The 19,842-nt window shown below is 37.5% G+C and overlaps 1 long non-coding RNA gene across 2 annotated transcripts in view; it reads right to left on the bottom strand.

The window, feature by feature from the left end:
* Positions 1–5,288: 5,288 nt before the first annotated feature.
* The window catches only part of LOC136171964 (uncharacterized), a 132,307-nt gene continuing 117,753 nt past the window's right edge, over positions 5,289–19,842 (bottom strand). For both annotated transcript variants that reach the window (XR_010663946.1, XR_010663947.1), the window contains 2 exons: positions 16,943–17,008; positions 5,289–6,345 (listed from right to left, as the gene is read on the bottom strand). This is a non-coding gene — a long non-coding RNA (uncharacterized lncRNA). The remainder of the gene's footprint in view (positions 6,346–16,942; positions 17,009–19,842) is intronic.

The following is a 19,842-nucleotide window of genomic DNA, read 5'->3' as shown; positions in this document are numbered from 1 at the left end:
GCCTGAAAAATCTTTAGGAGGTTAACAACTTCATAAAGTTATCATTAATAAAACAGATTCCAGTCTTTCTTAATAGTTTACACCTTTTAAAATAGACTCCTGTAGACTATAAGTGATTTCCAATTACATTAAGTCTGTTAGAGTTATCAGTGTTTGGGGCTTTTCCTTTGGGTTATTTTGTTTTTTGTAGCTATTGGTTTTTCTTTTAAATTAGTTTTCTGGTCTAGTTTATACCAAATTTAAGTCAAATTAGTTCTTCAATGGTTCTCAAAATGAGCCTTCTTCAAGGAAGAATGGGGGTAAGACTTAATCACATTCTCCTCGTATTGTTGTGATAAGATTCATATTTAGACTAGGTATGCATTAAGTCTAAGCTTATATAAAGTAGAAGGTAGACAAGTTTAGCAGTCCATGAATCAACTTTGGGTACCTTCAATTTGAATTTTCCTTTACACCCTTCATTTTGCCTGTGAAATACCATAGTAAGGAAAAAGCCCAAGGCTCACACTAACAAAGGGAGGATGGTTAGCTTAGAAGATCCAATGCATGCGTGCTAAGTCATTTGAGTCGTGCGTGACTCTTTGCAACCCCATGGACTGTAGCCCTCCAGGTTCCTCTGTCCATGGGATTCTCCAGGCAAGAATACTGGAGTCCACTGCCATGCCTTCCCCGGGGGATCTTCCCAACCAGGGATCAATCCCATGTCCCTTGCATATCCTGCATTGGCAGGTGAGTTCTTTGTCACTAGCACCACCTGGGGACCCATATGGAAATCTTAAACAGGGCAGGTGGGGTGAGGTCCCCAAAGGCGATGAAGGAAACAGAAGGATCAAGAGGACCTAGCGGTAAGAAGAGTCTGCCAGTGTCCACCCCGCTTTACTCTCGGAAATCAGAATCTCCCCCACTGCTTAAGGGATTTGTAGAATATAAATTATGGCCTGGATTACTTTTATTCTGCTAATCCTCCTAAGGATCACATTTGAGATCCTGTGAGATTCTCTGAGAAGCCAAGGAAAACTGAATGATTATGAAGTTGCCATGAGATGCTGACTAGTCCTGAGGTGTCTGAAGCATTTGATTTGTGAATTCACCCCAGCATTGCTTTCATGTGTCCTTAGTCCTCTTTGCATTTATGCTGAGTCTAATTCCCACTTCGCTTAGAGATTATTACCCTGAGGATCTCATAATAGAGACAAGTTGTATACACATTCCCCACACCCTGAGGAAGGACCCTTCAGGTCCTTTGGACCCATCACTCCAAAAAGGGATGGCCACCTGGAAAATCACACATCACCACCAAACACTACACTGCTTCATCTGACCTGGTTTTCTCCTCATTTCAAACAGATTTCAGGCACCTCTTTCTGGGTCCTATAATCTCTTTTAACTCACATTAGCACTTCAGCAAAACTGTTGTATCTTTGTACCACTTTTAAAAATGTAGAGTTTTCAAGGTTTTTTTTTTTTTAAGAGTAGTGCATATATTGGAATAGCTATATAGCTTTACTCAGTAATAAATAACGCTTTGGAAAAAAGATGCTTAAGATGGATATTCTGCAAAACTCCAGAATTATTGTGAAATCGCATTTTTATCTACCATTTTTAGAGTCCATTTGATTTATCCCAGCTTGGCATATTAGAGTAGACATGGGGATACAAACAGCCTGATAGTTAAAATTTTGTCTGCATATGAATCTCCTCTGGCTTCCTTCTCTGCCAGGAAAATTTTTCCTGTTGTCAGTCAACTGATCCTAATATCTTCTTGGAACAGAGCAAACATTTTAAAGTGCAAAGCAAAAGTCCTCCCCCAGCCCGGAGAGAAAACTTTTTTTTTCCTTGAGCTGTTGATGTCTTTAAGAGAAATGACTTTAGTTGAACCAGTCAGATGATAGAGGACACAGTTAACTCCATATAAAGGAAAAATGTTTGAATACCAGTACCATTGATTTCAAGGAAGGTTTATTCGGGTAACATTGTTTAGGAAGATAATCTGAGTCATAAATTGCACAGGCGCTAAATCCCTCTTATGCAACAGCAGAGGACTAATTTTGTTGTAGTTTTGAATTCTGTATGGTTATTTGAAAAAGCCTCATATTTGTATGCATTTTGAAATATTTTATCAGCTTAGAAAGGAACTCAGTCTTCCTAACCACTGCATTGCTTTAATTAACTGATCATTTCCAGTTCTTTTTAGAGTTTTGGTCAGAATTAGTTACTCTGACTCTAAAGAATAAAATGAAGACACAGCTTTAGCTTAAACACTAATAAAAGGTCTTATTTTAAGGTACACAAAGCAAGTCTTCTTAAAGACAGCCTTATGATAATAGATCCAGAGTCTCTGAGCTTATTTCAGCTACTATCCAAGCACACATTAACTGTTGGCTAAACGTAAATTGATAGAAAACAGTCACCAGGGAGAATACCTAAAAACAAGACCATACTACTGATAGTCACAGAAAAGAGATTTAAACCAAAAAAAAAATTTTTTTAAAAAGCTGTGTTAGAGTGTTCATAAAGCTCTTCAATGATCTTGTATTTTAGAAACATGAAGTATGTGTCAGGGATGATTCACGGACTGGATAAAAAAGGGGTGAGGAGCTGGGTAGAAGTGGAGAAAGAAACTCAGGGGACAGGAATATTGGGTAGAAAGAAATTCTTTTGAGCTTTTATAATTTTCATTATCAGTTTGAGATAAAAAGAATAAAATATTTTGGATCAGTTTAAACAAAGCAAATGAAAGGTGCACAAAATGAGAATGGAGAATTACTTTTTTTTAAGACGTAATTAAAGTTAATGTCTTATTTGCAAAATGTTTGGGCAGTAATAGCTATTTAGGTAGGGTTCTCCTGAGGGGAACAGATCCAATAGGAGATGGGTCTTTCTTTATTTCTATCATCTATCTGCCTGCCTACCCACCAACCTATTTATAGAGACAAAAAGACAGAGATTTTTATGAAACTGACTTATACAATTTAGGGGGCTAGAAAATCTAAAATCAATAAGGCATAAGAAAATCATAAAAGAAATAAGGCAGGCCAGAAGCATAGAAACTCAAGTAAGAATTGATGTTTGCAGCCTTAAGCCCAAAATCTGCAACACAATTCAGCAGGTGTGAAACTTGGGCAGTGTTTCTGTGCTGCAACCTTGAGACAGAATTGCTTTTTTCTCCATCTTTGCTCTTAAGGCCTTCAACTATTTAGATGAGACCCACCTGGATTAAGGAGGATAATCTGCTTTATTCAAAGTCTTCTGATTGTAAACATTAATCATATCTAAAAACTATTTTCATAACAACATCTAGACTGGTGTTTGGCCAAATAATCGTTCACCAGTCCTAACTAAGTTTTCACCCCACAATAGCTTTAGAGACTACCCTTAATTTTGTATGTTTCAGTTTCTCATAGTATCCAGGAAGAGTAAGATGATGTATTAAATATTAAATAGAATGCTAAGTAGTATATGTATTTTCTAAGATTTTTGAGTTTGGTGTGCATCTGTATGTCTGTGTGTTAAAGTTTGTGCCATATGCTCAAAATTATTAGTGGATGTTTCTAACTTCTACTTTCAAAACAAATATATGCTATTATAGCAATTCTCCTGCAACTTTCCAAAAGGAATATAATCTATACATTTCAAATATACAGTTAAATATGCCTCTAGTAATTACAGTTGGTAAAAACTTCACTCCAGATTGTGAATCATATGGCTAATATCTTTGAAGAGGAAGGTACTTAATCATAAAAGAAACAAATGATCCATTAGGATATAGGACTTCAGTAAATCTAGACATTTATCTTTTGCCCTTTGTTTTGACATTGGAAAGATAACAAAATAGATACATGACAGTTCATTCAAGCTATGTGCATCACTTTTCAAAAATGCTTATAAACTTCAAATGCTTTGTTTTACTTTTTGTTTTTACTTATGGATGTTTGCAGAGTAAGTCATTTGGTTGGTTGAGTGGCTGGCTGGTTTTTGGACTCAAATTAAATATTTTATCAGGCTTAGGGAAAGAAAGAACCTATGCATATAAATGGGAATTTAGAGAATTATTTGGAAGAAAATGATCATAGATTTTTGTTGGTTTTTTTTGAAAGGTCTGTATCCTAGTAAGTATAAACAGTTTCACTAGCTTCTATAAAATAATACATTTTTATCTCTCTAATATCTGCCTTTTTGCTGTAATTGGATAAATAGTATATAAAGGAAAACCATCAAGAATAACTATAAAATATATTCAAGTAAGCCAGAGTATCTAATTTGCAATTTATGTAATGGAGATAAATAGTTAAACAAAAATGGTACCATGGGCTTAAATCATTTAAATGATAAATAAAACTAATCATATTAGCAATTTAAATACTTATTTAACTTTGGTACATATATTCAAATATCTTTTATAGATATTCAGATTTATGTCCATTCCTGTTGTATTCAAAGTCAACAAATAAAAGCACTGTCTTTCTTTGCTAGGTTTCTAAATACTTGTTTTACTTGAAAATACAAAGAAATTTTTAACATTGTCCTTAAGGACTATTTTTTTCCTTCATATTTTGACAGCCTTTCTCTTTTTTTACTTTTTTTTCTCTTTTTTTAAAAAAACTTGTTTTCTATAGCTGCTAAAAAATTTACCTTAAACTTAATAGCTGAAAACAACACAAATTTATTATCGTATATTTCTGTAAGAAATCTACAAGAGGTCTCACTAGGCTAAAATCAAGGCATCAACAGGCCCCAAACCATTAGGATTTTCTAGGTTGAGAATCTGTTTCCTTGCCTTTTCAGCCACATTTCTTGGTTCAGGACTCCGTTCCTCCAGCGCCACTCAGCAGTATCAGCCAGGACCTTCTCACATGGCTATTTATCTGGGTCTCTCTCCTCTGCCTCCTTCTTGCACTTACAAAGATGCAGGTGATTAGACTGTTCCCTCTTGGAGAATCTTAATTCCATCTGTTACCATGATTTTTGCTTACCACGTAACCTAACACATCCACAAGTTCCTGGCTTCTTCAGGACACGGGCATCTTTCAGGGGCCATTAATCTGCCCTTATAAGTTAATCATTCTTGCAGCTAAGTGATGGGTGCATAGGGTTCATTATACAAGTCTATTAATTTTTATAGGTTTTAACTTTTCCAAAATAAAAGGGTAAAACGTAAATTTAGAATCCTATATCACCCAAGGAATTGTGTCCAGAAGAGAATTCTAAATTTATTTACAAATTTATTAGTATTCAGTCACTTAGGAAATTTCCATATTTATTTTCATATTTATTTCCAGTGAGCTATCTGAAAAAAATATAATGCAACAATTTTAAGACTTAAAAGTATAAAAACATAGACATACATTTTGCCTCCAGCAAACAGCCCTTCCTCATATTTCATGCCAACATTTTTTTAAATAATTTTTTTTTAATGTTGATTACAGATTCTTAGAACTTTTAGGTTTTGAGAGCGCTTTCATATCATCTGGCCCAAGAAATCTCTGACACATGACTTTCATGCCAAATGATCATCCATACGTCTACCGAACATCTCTAGGGTAGGACTGGGTCACAATCTCCAAAGCAGTCTAACGGACAACTATGATTACTAAGATTCTGTTTAACCCATATGGCTTTGGATGAAAAGTATAATACTACTTCCACATAACAGTCTACAAATATTTGAAATCAGCTCATATGTCACTCTGAGGCTAAAATACCTTTAGTTCCTCTAGACCTTAGTGGCAACCTGAAATTGGTAAAGAATGAAGACCGTGTCCCTGTGGAAATTTATGCTTGGAGTGAAATTTGTCAATTTAAATGAAAATCCTCAAACAACTCATTTATCTAAAATTGAATCACAACACATTGGGAAAATCTAGAGAAAATTTTACTCATTTCTTTACTCCAAAAGCCAGCCCCACAGACTTTCTGCGATTCTTACCCTTCCACAGAAAGGGTATTTCAATTGGGTGGGAAGTAACCATTTGTGTCCTGGGTTGTTGTTGTTCAGTTGCCAATTCATATCTGACTCTTTGCGACACCATGGACACACCAGGCTTCCCTGTCCTTCACTATCTCCTGGAGTTTGCCCAAGTTCATGTCCATTGAGTCAGTGATGCCATCCAACCATCTCATCGTCTGTGGCCCTCTTCCCCTTCTTCATTCAGTCTTTCCCAGCATCAGGGTCCATTCCATAGTCCTGGACATAACCGCCCTGCACACCTGTGAGTCATGAGGACAGATGACGAACCTAAGGAGACCAGAGTTGCTCAAAGTGTGACATGATTGAACTGAAGGGCTTTCAACCTTCACTGAAGGTCTTTCATTTCTTAAGGACCAGTTGAACTTCTGCTTCTGTAACTTGAGAGAGAAGGTAATATCTTTTTATCAATTAGCAGATTTGAAAACCAATTTTACCTGAAAAATAAAATTTGACAGAAAATGCACATTCCACTTTTCCAGTACCTAATTAGACATGATTTGCTGAGACGCTTACAATGACAAAACTAAACAAGAGGCCATGGCTTTGTAAAATTTAAAGCTTTTAAAACTTATTTAATATTTAATACATTTTATTACCTCAGGAAAACCTTAGTTCTCAGAAAACCTTAAAAGGACCAAAGCCATGTTTTGGATTTCATTAGACAATATGAATAAACTCTAGATAGAGTTACAAGTCTGAAATGAGTGGGGGGAAATTATAGAGGCCCAGCTGATATGCAGGAAGCTAAGTTCTCACCACTGTAAAAGACAGTTCACTGCCTCAACTTTTTGTCAACTGGGGCCTCATCCTGTATAGCTGACTGAAAATATAAACCAATAAAAGACCTGGTTAAGACATTTTCCCCTCAAAGCTATTCAGTGACTTTTCAGAACTGATATCTATCCTCTTCAATGGCTTGTTTTACGTGTTTATTGACTCTGGCACAGAAGATCCTGGTGCAAGTCTATCATTTGTTCCTTTTTCAGAAAGGATCACATATGTCTCCCCAAACTGTACACTTACTAGACCACTTGACCCTTCACTCAAATCATATACAACCCACATGCCTGCGCAGTTATTAGCCTTAATTATGCAGGGCTTTAAACTTAGCTATTGTGCTACAAATGGCTACCACACTACCCTGCCAGCGACCACTTCATGACAATATCTACCAAGAACATTTTCAGATTATGTGCAGCTCTTATTAACTTTGCCTCTGTGAACAGGAATTAGCTATGGGTCAGAAATATGAGCTCACCACCCTCCTCACCCTATCCCTATTGTTGCTGTTTAGTTGCTGAGTCATGTTCAGCTCTTTGTGACCCCATGCACTGTAGCCCACCAGGTTCCTCTGCCTATGGGATTTCTCAGGCAAGAAGACCGGAATGAGTTGCCATTTCCTACTTCAGGGGATCTTTCTGACCCAGGGACTGAACCCACATCTCCTACATTGGCAGGATGGTTCATTACCACTGAGCTACCAGGGAAGCCCCCCCATCCCTATATTTACACAGAAATCATCAGATTACTGACACAAGAGTTAGTGTTAACCAGTGTCTTTTAACACAGCATTTTATATTTTCATAGTTTGTGTTCCCCCCTCTTGAACTTGCTTCTAAACAATCTTAGACGCATGTCAGGATATATGCAATTAAAACTCACTTATAATAGAAACTATTCGGTTGATGCAATTTAAGTCTTGCAAACTCCGAGTAGCCTGAATAGGCAACTGTCCCTACCAGCTAATCACTGCCAGAAGGAAAGGTTATATGTCAACCATTCTAAAACCAAAGTTAGTGTATTTGTTAGGTGGTGTTTAAAAATAACAAGCCAACCAGTAAGTTAGTTATTTATTTGGATTGGTATAAATGTCACAAATAAGTCATCTTGGCAAATATTCAGGCAGTAGAATTATTAAAGACAGGCATTACATGAACACTTTATTAAGACTGTGTTTTGGTGAAGAGGACATCTGGTTATATCTCCTTAAAAAAAAAAACTCTTTTCAAATGAAAATCATATCCACCATGCTATAAGAAATAGGACATTATGGCCTCTATCACCCATCTGTCCCTCTGATTAAATGGTTCCAAAATCATTCTTTTGAAATACCCTGACCTTTTCAGTGGGTATAGTTTCAGCTCACTTAGGGGGTAGCTTGGCTTTCTCTCCTCAATTGGTTTTTTAACATTCATACAGAGATGGAAAATAACTCCAGTGTCTGCCAAGGTTCACGGACGTCTGCTCAACTAGCCTTATTCCTAACTCCATTATATCCTCTTCTTCATCTTTTCTATCACTCTCATTTTTACTCATTTTATGCATGATTTTTGTGTACTGCATAAAATCATATATATATATATACATGTATGTATATATATATATATATCATAAATAAATGTGTAGATGTACAGAGGAATAGATGAACAAATTTTTCCAGCTTAACTATGAACCTGAGCCCTTTTCTGTAGTATGGCTTACTGTTTATTACATACACTCCTGAAGATCTTTCTAACCTCATCTCTTGATATTTTCCACCATATCCTTCATATACCAACAGACTGAAGTGGTTACAACTCCATAAACATACCAGTTGCTCTTTGGGAAAAGTTTCTGAAACATTTGGGACTTGCTATACTCATCAGAAAAATGGGATAACACCCATTGAGGTGGTTGTAAATATTAAAAACATTAATTTGTGAAAAGCTCATAACATATACCTGGCATATAGTGAGGGCATAGTACACATTATTTGTTTTTGTGATTGCTGTAATACTGATGATCATATTTTCCCCCAAATCCATGGTCTTATGCATATTCTTCTTCCTAAAACACTGCTGTGTCCACCTGGCAAATCTGTATTCGTTTTTCTCAGAGAGGCCCTTCCTTAACCCCTATAGGACAAGTTAGAGCCTTCCTTCTCATACTTTAAAACATTTTTGTAGACGTTTGTTTTTATGCTTAATACATTACACTCTAATGATGCCTGATGTCTTCTCTTCCCTGTGAGATTGTTAAAGGGGGTGGGGGGGGGGGGGTTAGGGAACATGTCTCTTTAAAGATACCTCTTAGCCCAGAACAGATACACTTAGCACAGAACAGAGCACCAGTGTACGGGAAGATGGAAGGAAGGAAAGGGAGAAAGGGGAATGAAAGGTTAAGGAGGGAAGAAAGTAAACAGAGGAAGGAAAGAGCAAGCAAATAAATGAATCCAGTCTTCTGGCAGCTGTCCTGTCCTCCATCATTCCTGGAAGATCCCCAACAGTGATGCATTGATCTCATTTACAAATTCTGTCAGTGCGCTGATTAACAGTTCCCAAGTTTATCACTCAGGGCATAAATAACTCTAGTTCTGCAAGATATTAATTCATTTGCAGTGACTAATTTGCCTCCTATTTGATGATAATGCCAACTATTGACTAAGGCAAAATCTCTCAGCTTGCCAACCCCCCAAAAATCACTTATTCAGAAAATGGCTCATATAGGAAAGAAGCAGCTCCTGTTGAATTTGACACAAATGAGCCAAAATCTGGTTTTTTTAGAAAAAAATCTTATTCAAGAAATCCATTTAGCTCCAGTGGTGAGGTTTTGGTGAAGACAAGTGGAAAATGAAGGATAAGGGAGCGCAGAGTAAGTAAGCATATCGATTTTTGTCATCATTTGCTTTCTCTCTGATGGTTTTCCCTGTCTTGATTTTCTAAGTTATAGATGCAGGGTTCTTATTGATCTAGCCTGTTATAATGGAGAAAGAAAATTCCATCAGAAAAATAAAATTAATTGCAAACTGGAAACATTTTCTCATAAAGAACAACAGTTTTTCTCCCTTGATGTGACAGAGATCCTCTTTGAAAACATCCGTTTTGGATACACTGTTCATTGGCAACAGGACGCACGAACATGAGAAAAATCTTCCCATTTTATGAAATGATATTTCAAGCTCTGAAAATGCTACAAATATGTAAGTTTTATCTGATATCCTGTTAGGTGATCCTAATAATAATAAAGATCACCAATTTTTTTTTCCTATGGTGAAAAGATATGTGCTAACTAAAATATAGATGAAGTTGCTTTTCTCACACAAACACACACATGTTCCCTTGCCACTAATAGCGAGAATGACCAAGTGTAGATCACAAAGTCATCTCTCTTTTTTCAACCCAGGTTCTTTTTCAAGACAGTTTGTGTGTGAGACCCAAGCACAGCTGGTGAATTCCACTCTTTGGAGCAGGTTTGGTCCTTCTCCCAGGAACTTGTGGCACTTTCTCCTTTCTGCCCTCTGCATCTTTTTCTCAAAACTACCAACCAAGACACATTCTCCAGTTAATCCTACCCTCCTCACTCTTTTTCCATCTTCAAATAAACACTTGTGCTTTCTACCTGTTTTTTACTTGATTTCTTTCCTTCTTTTTGGCTCTTTTATAATTATTCTTGTGTTTTTGACTCTCTCTCATATCCCCCACCCCTCCGCCACCATTCTCACTCCCCAAATCCTACAGCAGACATGTGATTTCTGCCCCTCTAAGCCCATCCTATACACCAATGCCATATTACATTCCTAAATCACCATTCAGAACAGTTCAAATTTCTTAGCTTATTGTAAGCCTCTGGCAGTCTGGGCACAGTAGCCTACTTTTCAGTCATATCACTCACCATTCAAACTTTTGATTTCCACCCTCCTCACCCAAACCTGCTCCCTCCATAGTCTTCTCTGGAGCAGCAACTGACATGACCAGCCAGCCAGTTACTCAAGTGAAAAAAATTCTAGAAATTTTCCCTGAGTCCTCTCTTGCAGCCCCCACATCTAATCCATCACCAAGCTCCCTGATTCTACTTCCATAACACATGCCTACTTTGTTCATTTCTGTTCACTTGTACCATTGCCTATGCAAACCATCATAATTCAGCTGGACTACTGTTTGGTCTCTCCTGCATCTCCACAATCCAATTCCCACACAACATCTGAAGAGAGTTCTGTGAAAACATAAATCACATCACAGCTCCACTTCTGCCTTTATGTCATCTGGCTCATGTGAACCTCTTGGACCCCAGCCTTTACCACTTTATCTTCTCCCCCTAAGCACGAGCCACACTGGCCTTCCTTATTTTCTTCTTACTCACATTTTTACCTGACAGCCTTAGCACTAGCTGTTTTTACTGCCTGTGATTGCTTCTCTCCCTAAACTTTGCAAGGCCACTTTTGTCATTCATCTCACAGTCTCAGTTCCGTTCAGTTCAGTCGCTCAGTCATGTCTGACTCTTTGCGACCCCATGCATCGCAGCACGCCAGGCCTCCCTGTCCATCACCAACTCCCAGAGTCTACCCAAACCCATGCCCATCAAGTCGGTGATGCCATCCAGCCATCTCATCCTCTGTCGTCCCCTTCTCCTCCTACCCCTAATCCCTCCCAGCATCAGGGTCTTTTCCAATGAGCCAGCTCTTTGCATGAGGTGGCCAAAGTATTGGAGTTTCAGCTTCAGCATCCGTCCTTTCACTGAACACCCAGGACTGATCTTTAGAATGGACTGGTTGGATCTCCTTGCAGTCCAAGGGACTCTCAAGAGTCTTCTCCAACACCACAGTTCAAAAGCATCAATTCTTCAGTGCTCAGCCTTCTTCACAGTCCAACTCTCACATCCATACATGACCACTGGAAAAACCATAGCCTTGACCAGATGGAACTTTGTTGGCAAAGTAATGTCTCTGCTTTTTAATATGCTATCTAGGTTGGTCATAACTTTCCTTCCAAGGAGTAAGCGTCTTTTAATTTCATGGTTGCAGTCACCATCTGCAGTGATTTTGGAGCCCAAAAAAATAAAGTCTGACACTATTTCCACTGTCTCCCCATCTATTTCCCATGAGATGATGGGACCAGATGCCATGATCTTAGTTTTCTGAATGTTAAACTTTAAGCCAACTTTTTCACTCTCATCTTTCACTTTCATCAAGAGGCTTTTTACTTCCTCTTCACTTTCTGCCATAAGGATGGTGTCATCTGCATATCTGAGGTTATTGATATTTCTCCCGGCAATCTTGATTCCAGCCTGTGCTTCATCCAGCCCAGCGTCTCACAGTCTAAGTCACTAAATTCTTTACTCAATATAAAGTAGCTGCCACGTCACTGGCATCATACCCTGAATGGAATTTATCTGGTATTTCTTTTTATTTTCTATGCTTATCTTGTTCATTGCCGAATTCTCTCATATCTAGAACAGTGCTTGGTTCTCAGTGAATGTGTGTTTAATGAATGAACATCTATCTTTCCCATCTCTGTGCCCTGTCCTCAACACTGGACAATATTCCTAATGGAGAGTAACAGGACCAACAACCAGAGGTGGGTTGAGTTTGGTATGGAGACAGTAAGGCTGAGAAAAAGGAAAAGAAAACAACCTGCCTAGAGGGGAGCATCTTTGTTGAATGATAGTTATGAGACACAATCAGCTAGGATCTTCAACATCAGATTCAGAAAGTTTGGCTCAAACATGATTTATAAAGGATTCTTCTTAAACTCAGGGAAACAAAAACTGAGTCCCATGATGTTTGTTTTGGTCAGTCCCATAAACCCAATTCCTAGAATAGCATTTGACACACATTGGGAGCTCAATAAATAGTTGAAGGCATAAATGAATGAATGAACTTGATCTACCCATTAGGATTCTTATTTAGAAATGGTTTGTAACAGCAGTCCCCAACCTTTTTGGCACCAGGGACCGGTTTCATGAAAGACAATTTTTCCACAGACTGAGGGTGGGGAGATGGCTTCTGAGTGATTCAAGAAAATTACATTTATTGTGTACTTTATTTCTATTATTATTATATCAGCTCCACCTCAGATCATCAGGCATTAGATCCTGAAGTTTGGGGACCCCTGGTTTATCAGACCTAAAAGAGATAAGAAAACTGTAGAATAAAATTTCTCAAAACCTGGGCAATGAATTATATTTAAGTGATTTATTAAAATTCAGTTTCCTGTGACTTTCCTGAGACCTGCAGTCATCTAAGACTGGGATCAGGAATCTGAATGTTATGAGTTTCATGTGTATCTTTTACACGCAAACTAAAGTTTGAGAATTATTGCCTTGGGAGAGGTAAGATGATGAAAGACCTAAAGTAGGATCTATATTTGAGCAAATTAGTGAAAGACAAGTTGCCAGAATTTTGAGAAGTAGGGAAAAGAATCAAAATGACTGTGAGCAACCTGGCAGACAGAGAATTACACTGTCATTGGTAAAATACAGGAGACCTGTGCATCATCTTAAAAACATATAAGGTAATAGATTTGCACCTTTTGGAAGACAAAGTAAAGGCATATGTGTAAGGTGAAATGTGAAACTAAACAAAGAAAACTATGTGTTCCCCAAACCACAGAAGGTAAGAAATAGCAAAGGTATTGCCACTGCATTCCATAGAGTGCGAATGCTAGACAAATAAGTCTCATTTCTTATTGTCAAAACCCTTATTAAAGTCATGTTATTCCTATTTATTTCAGAGTGAAAGCACTGCATATGTCTCAGTAAACAGTTCCTTGTGCAAAAGATCCTTGAAATTAGCTTCCTCCCAGTCGTAACACTGGAACACTGCTAGAACACAAGGAATGCTAGCAATCTAATTAGAGGAAAGATCTGACTGCAAATGTCTCCAGTAAATAGTAACATTTTAGAAAGTTATTTGGTTTTCCATAGTTCAGGTTTATGCATAATTATAGGTTTCAGAATCTAGAATCAATACTTAGATTTTTTTGATGTAAAGATGGGTTGAGGCCAGTGAATGCAACTCATGAGAAGAAATCTTAAAACTTGGGAACTACTTCCAGCATGTTAGCCTCTGTACTTCTGTATTGAGTAACCTGACATTTAAAATACCCAGTGAGTTGAATACCCAAATATAAGTTAGCCCTTCCCACCATGATGGACAGATGCTTAATATATAGTTGAAGAATGTTCAAGTTCCTCTTGGCAGGTTCTGATTAATGGCTATAATATGAAAGAAGTAAAAGCAGGCAGGTCAGCTGACAGAAGGAGTATTGGGACAGACCTGTAACTGTACTCAGGAGACTGCTCACTTCACTGCAACCGTGTGGAGACCTATTTTCTGAGTCTGTTGCAAAAGTAGAGGAGATTCTATGCAAGAGTGTTAGGAGATTTTATGTGAATTGCTCTGCAGATAACACCTCTCCGTGTTTTCCTCTAACTTGAATAATAAGTAGTGTTGACCTCAACTTTTAAACAATCGCAGAAAAAAAAACAAAACACTGCTTAAAAGTTTATGCCACAAAATTTGGGACACACATTAATAAGGTGTGGGGCACAATAACTAATTACTTCATTGTTCCTATCAGGGGAGCTATGAATGTGTCTCGCAAAAAAAAAACTGTCAAAATCTAAGTAAGGCAGCATACCTGAGAGTAACAATTTCTGCCCCCACCCCACAATCCTAGAAATGCCTGGTGAAGAGAATAAATTTAAATATAAGAAGAGCAGAATTTCTTTCATGGAGTTCTATCCTTCATAGATGACCATTCCTAGGACATCTTTCATGCAGAGATTCTAGACCAAGAAACTACTGATGAGGGAAATAGTTAAAATTTTAGTTAAAGTTAAATATATAGTTAAAATAGTTAATAATAGTTAAAAGTTAAAATAAAGTGTGCTAAAAATTACTACCAAATAATACTAATTCAAATACTGAAAGAAGGATCTTGGGGTTATTTATGCATTCTGTCAAATATTAAAGTTAAGGTGTACAACTTTAACTCTGCATGATATAATTATGTTTCAATATCAATTATCAGAATCTTACTTGACTTGATCCTGCAGTAAGAAGGAAGTAAAATAATTCCTTGAAGATCCTCTGATCTAAACCACTCATTGGCTCAGGCTTACACCACTAGTCAGCATATAGCCCATGGCCTCTTTTGCTTGGTCCCCTCAGTACCTGAGCTACCTAGAGGATTTCCAGCGCAGAAGCAGCAGAGGAGGAAAGAAGTGATCCTTATCCAGAGGCTCAGAACATTGGACATAAAGTCATGTCAAATGTTTCAAAAGACAAGGAGCCTTTTTCTGTGTCCTTGGCTTGTTGTGAAATGTCGAACTTTAAATATGAAGATTCTCTCCCTTCATCTTAATACTGCATACTTCTATCATTTTTATCACTTTCTCCCACATGGATAAAGTCATACACTAGAAGAAAGAAATGTTTTCTTTCTGAAGAGAGATGTTTTCTATGTGTCAAGGACAACTGAACACAGAAGGCACAGATTAGATTTATTTAGAGGTCCATCTAGTCAAAGCTATGGCTTTTTCAGTGATCATGTATGGATGTGAGAGTTGGACTCTAAAGAAAGCTGAGCGCCCAAGAATTGATGCTTTTGAACTGTGGTGTTGGAGAAGACTCTTGAGAGTCCCTTGAACTGCAAGGAGATCCAACCAGTCCATCCTAAAGGAAATCAGTCCTGAATATTCATTGGAAGGACGGATGCTGAAGCAGAAACTCCAATTCTTTGGCGACCTGTGGGAAGAGCTGATTCATTTGAAAAGAACCTGATGCTGGGAAAAATTGAAGACAAGAGGAGAAGGGGATGACAGAGGATGAGATGGTTGGATGGCATCACCGACTCAATGGGCTTGAGTGTGAGTAAACTCCGGGAGTTGGTTATGGACAGGGAGGCCTGGCATCCTGAGTCCATGGGGTCACAAAGAGTCGGACACAACTGAGTGACTGAACTGAACTGAATTTTCCCCATGTTTGGTCCTTCTTGCAACAATAGCTAGTCAAATATGTTTAGAAAGGAAAAGTTAAATAAAATTTCATTCATTACACTCAACAACTATAAAATGCACTTTAAATTTTCTTTGTCATAAGATTATAATGTTTTTGTTTAAGGTAGTAAAAAGACTTAGCACTAGAGACATAAATATAAAGAAATAAGTTACTTTTGATAGTTTTAAAAAAATTAGCTCTGGGCCATCTCTCAAAGTCAGTCTTCTGGGTTAGGAAAATGGAAAGTAATTTATAGAGGCAAAATACCTTTTACTAAATATTTCAAAACCAGGACATCCACCTATATTATAAGTGGGTAGAGAAAAAATTATTTAGCAGCAGTTCAGACACTGCCTAGTTATGAACAACCAACTTGCAAACATCAACTCTTGAATAAAGGAATGTACACTCCCTTCTCCCCACAACAAAGCTCAACTGACGCTGCTTATGAAAACTTTCCAGCTTACATCTTTTCTCTGTCCATCCCCTTCTTTACCTCTAGGAAGACAGTGCACCAACCACACACAGCATATTAGCTGGCTTTTTGAGATGGAGAGGGACTCAGCTTCCTTCCATTTATTGAGACTCCCAGTATGTTAAAAATTTTAAATGTGTTAAAATGAGGTTACAAAATATGTAGCATTTTAAAAGTTCAGTCTTGGAAATGAGTCTCAATGACAGTGTGGATTACCTCATTAGGAGACAATATCAAGCATCTGAATCTGAGGCCCTCATGAAGATGAGAACAGACATGGCTCCCCAAACTGTCTTTATAAATAGCCCTGCTATTTCTGCCTAGCGCTCACTCTGGCAGTTTCTAGCAGGTTTCCCTTCCACCAGTATTTCATACCTCCAATCTATCCTCCACAATGCTTCCAGAATGATCTTTCTAAAATGCCCATTTGATCATGTTATTTCCCTGTGTGACCCTCCTCAGACTGCCAGTCACCTGTAGAATAAGGCAGGCCACTTCACACGGGACCACAGCCCTGCCTGGCTGACGCCTTCACTTCTGGCCCTTGGCAGTCCTCCTCTCCCTCTGAGCCTCCGTACCCTGCGCACTTTCATTTGTTCACACAGTTCCCAGAACCTGGATTGTTCTCACACTCTCCTTCTGCCTGGCCATCTTTTGCTTTTTTTAAAAAGTAGCCTGGTTACTTTTTCACAGTCTTTATCACAAATGTTGAGCTTAACAGTTTGAATTTGATTCACCTTACCAAGCTTGAAGTTTCTTGTGGGCCAGGACTGTGTTTCATCCATATATTTGTTTTAATCATCAGTACCTGGAACACAGAGAGTATTAGATTAACTCATACTGCAATATTTTCATCTCCGCTGTTACTGTTCAGTTTACTTGATTTTTCTTCACATTTGTTTCTTTTCCTCTTTTCACTATTCTCTTTTTGAATTTTAAAAAGCACTTTCATCATAGCTGATAGGAGTTAAGCCAGTGTTATTCAAAGACTTTTTATCATGGATAAGCAGAATTATGTTTTGGAGGAGAATTCTACATAATTTTTAAAAAGCCATCAGCTTCTAAATTTCTTGAGAATAAGAAATAAGCCTCTCCATGACAATTTCCATACCTCTCTTCTTCTCATACTTAAATCTGCTTCTCTCTAAGCACTGAGAGACAAGAAAATTTTAAGGCTTTATTCAATTTTATTATTTCTATCTTTGGTTTTATTGCTGCAGTATTTTTTTTCTGCTACTTGTTCATTTCAAATGTATAATGTTTCTGCTATGTTGTAGATTAAGTGACTTTCATGGGCTGGCCTGTCAACCCCTGTACCATCCATAATAGTTTCTCCTGTGGGGAAATATATTTTAAGTTGCAACCAATATGCCTCAAAATTCTTTTGGAATTCAGCATATTCATAGGTTGTGGATTTCCACTAAGATTCTCCAGTGAAATTAGAAAACTTGTATTAATTTGTTATTCACGCAGCAAGTATTTATTGATTAACATTTAATCAATATGTTGATGAACTTCAGGATGAACTTCAGGTTCTGAGGATAGGGAGTGAGATGAATTAGGTGCCTGACTTCAGGGTGTTTGCAATCTACATGTAAATTTTTCTAAAAGTCAGCCTGCTTCTTTAGTATTTGTTGTCCCTCGTGCAAACATATAAATTCTATTTATGATCTTAATCACATAAAAATAGTTATTATGAGAATTACAGTAATTTTCATCCTTTTGAGAAACACTTCATAGATATAAGAAATATTTTGTCATGTTTGTTTCCTTAAATACTCATTTGAGATCATAATCATCCAAGAATGGTCTTTGTTTTGTTTTCACTTTTGTTTTCTGGCTGCACCATATGGCAGGTAGGATCTTAGTTCCCCAACCATGGATCTAACCATGCTCCCTGCAGCAGAAGCACGGAGTCTTAACCACTGGACCTCCATGAAAGTCCCAAATGTTTTCTTTTTTAATGAGCTTCCCTCCATCTCAAAGAGATTTGTAATCTTTTGTTATTTCATAATACCTGCATTGATCCTTGAATACTCTTCTGGAAGCATTCCTCAAACTATATACTTATTTTTGTAGCCCTCTTTTTCTTTGGTCTAGACAGATGGATCCATCCACTATTTAAGGCTCTCATTTATTGTCTTCTACCAAGAGAAAAAAGATAATGGGTCTGGAGATGTAAGGTCTTTAACGATGTACAATCTTAAGCATTTAATATGTGAATTAGTGGTCTTAAATGGTTATCCTTTAATCAGATCAGAATTATTCTTGGCAACTAATGGATGTAATCTGTAAAATGAAATTTGTTCATTAATGATAGGAAGGTTTCTAAGGGTCTTTTAACACGAGATAAATAAAGCAGTAGATCAACAGAAGATAGGTACATTTCATAATAATCACCCTGAAAGAGCTATTTCAAGTAATAATTACCTACTCAGGAATGATGAGGAATTTCTAATGGCTATAACTGTAAGATTCACTTACCACGTAGCAAGCTTAAAATGGAAACATTCTTTAATGGGAAAATAATGTCTTAATTCACTCTCTTAAAATTTTTAAAATAAATTAATAAAATGCAATGTTTTCATGTCTACGGTTTTACTTACTATTTTTCTAAGGATAATAGTTTTTAATTTATCCTCCCAAGAATTAAAATGTTATAATATCAATACATTACAAATAATTATAAAATATAAATTAAACTACTGGCAAAACAGTATACTCTTTTTCTGTTTCCATGGAAGCCTTCCATCTATAAGACATACCTTACATTTCCTGATAAAAGTTTTTATTTAACCTTTTCAACTTTTGGTGTTCTTTTCCCCCAAATCTTGAGTTTAAATCAGTTTATATTTTGTGGCTTGTCTAACTGTGGAGACCTCCTTCTCTGAAATGGGTCATACTACCGAGAAAAAAAAAAAATACAGTTTTTTGGTGCCAGTCTGAAAGGAATAAAGAGGTCAGCTCCTACTATTTAGAGTTGAGTAAAGAGAAGGAAATTGGCACCATCTTTCTTGCCAGTCGATTCATTTGTTACCTATTCATTTAACTCAATATTTACTGAGTATCTATTTTAGACAGGCACTACTAGCCTGGGAACTAGCCAGGGAATGTCAACACACACAATGAGAATTACTGTACAAGACAAGACTAAACCCTAGAAGTTTATGTGTGCACTCCAGCTTAGGGAAAGAGCACTGCTGCCGCTGCTGCCAAGTCGCTTCAGTCGACTCTGTGCGACCCCACAGACGGCAGCCCACCAGGCTCCCCGCCCCGGGATTCTCCAGGCAAGAACACTGGAGTGGGTTGCCATTTCCTTCTCCAATGCGTGAAAGTGAAAAGTGAAAGTGAAGTCGCTCAGTCGTGTCCGACTCCTAGTGACCCCATGCACTGCAGCCTACCAGGCTCCTCCGTCCATGGGGTTTTCCAGGCAAGAGCACTGGAGAGGGGTGCCATTGCCTTCTCCAGGAAAGAGCACTAGACCTTCATAATACTGTTACAATTAAGTAATTTTTGTCCACTTAATAGATTCTACTCTTCCTAAGATTTCATGGTTTCTCTTACCAAGGAACTTCTGAATTATATGTCTGTCAAAGATAAGAACTGATTTCAGAAACTCCTTGGAAAGCTTCTAAAAATAAC

The sequence above is a fragment of the Muntiacus reevesi genome, chromosome 7 (genome assembly GCF_963930625.1).
Source record: "Muntiacus reevesi chromosome 7, mMunRee1.1, whole genome shotgun sequence".
Classification (NCBI taxonomy): domain Eukaryota; kingdom Metazoa; phylum Chordata; class Mammalia; order Artiodactyla; family Cervidae; genus Muntiacus; species Muntiacus reevesi.
The sequence above is the reverse complement of the archived record's forward strand: the minus strand, read 5'-3'. Positions and strand labels throughout refer to the sequence as shown.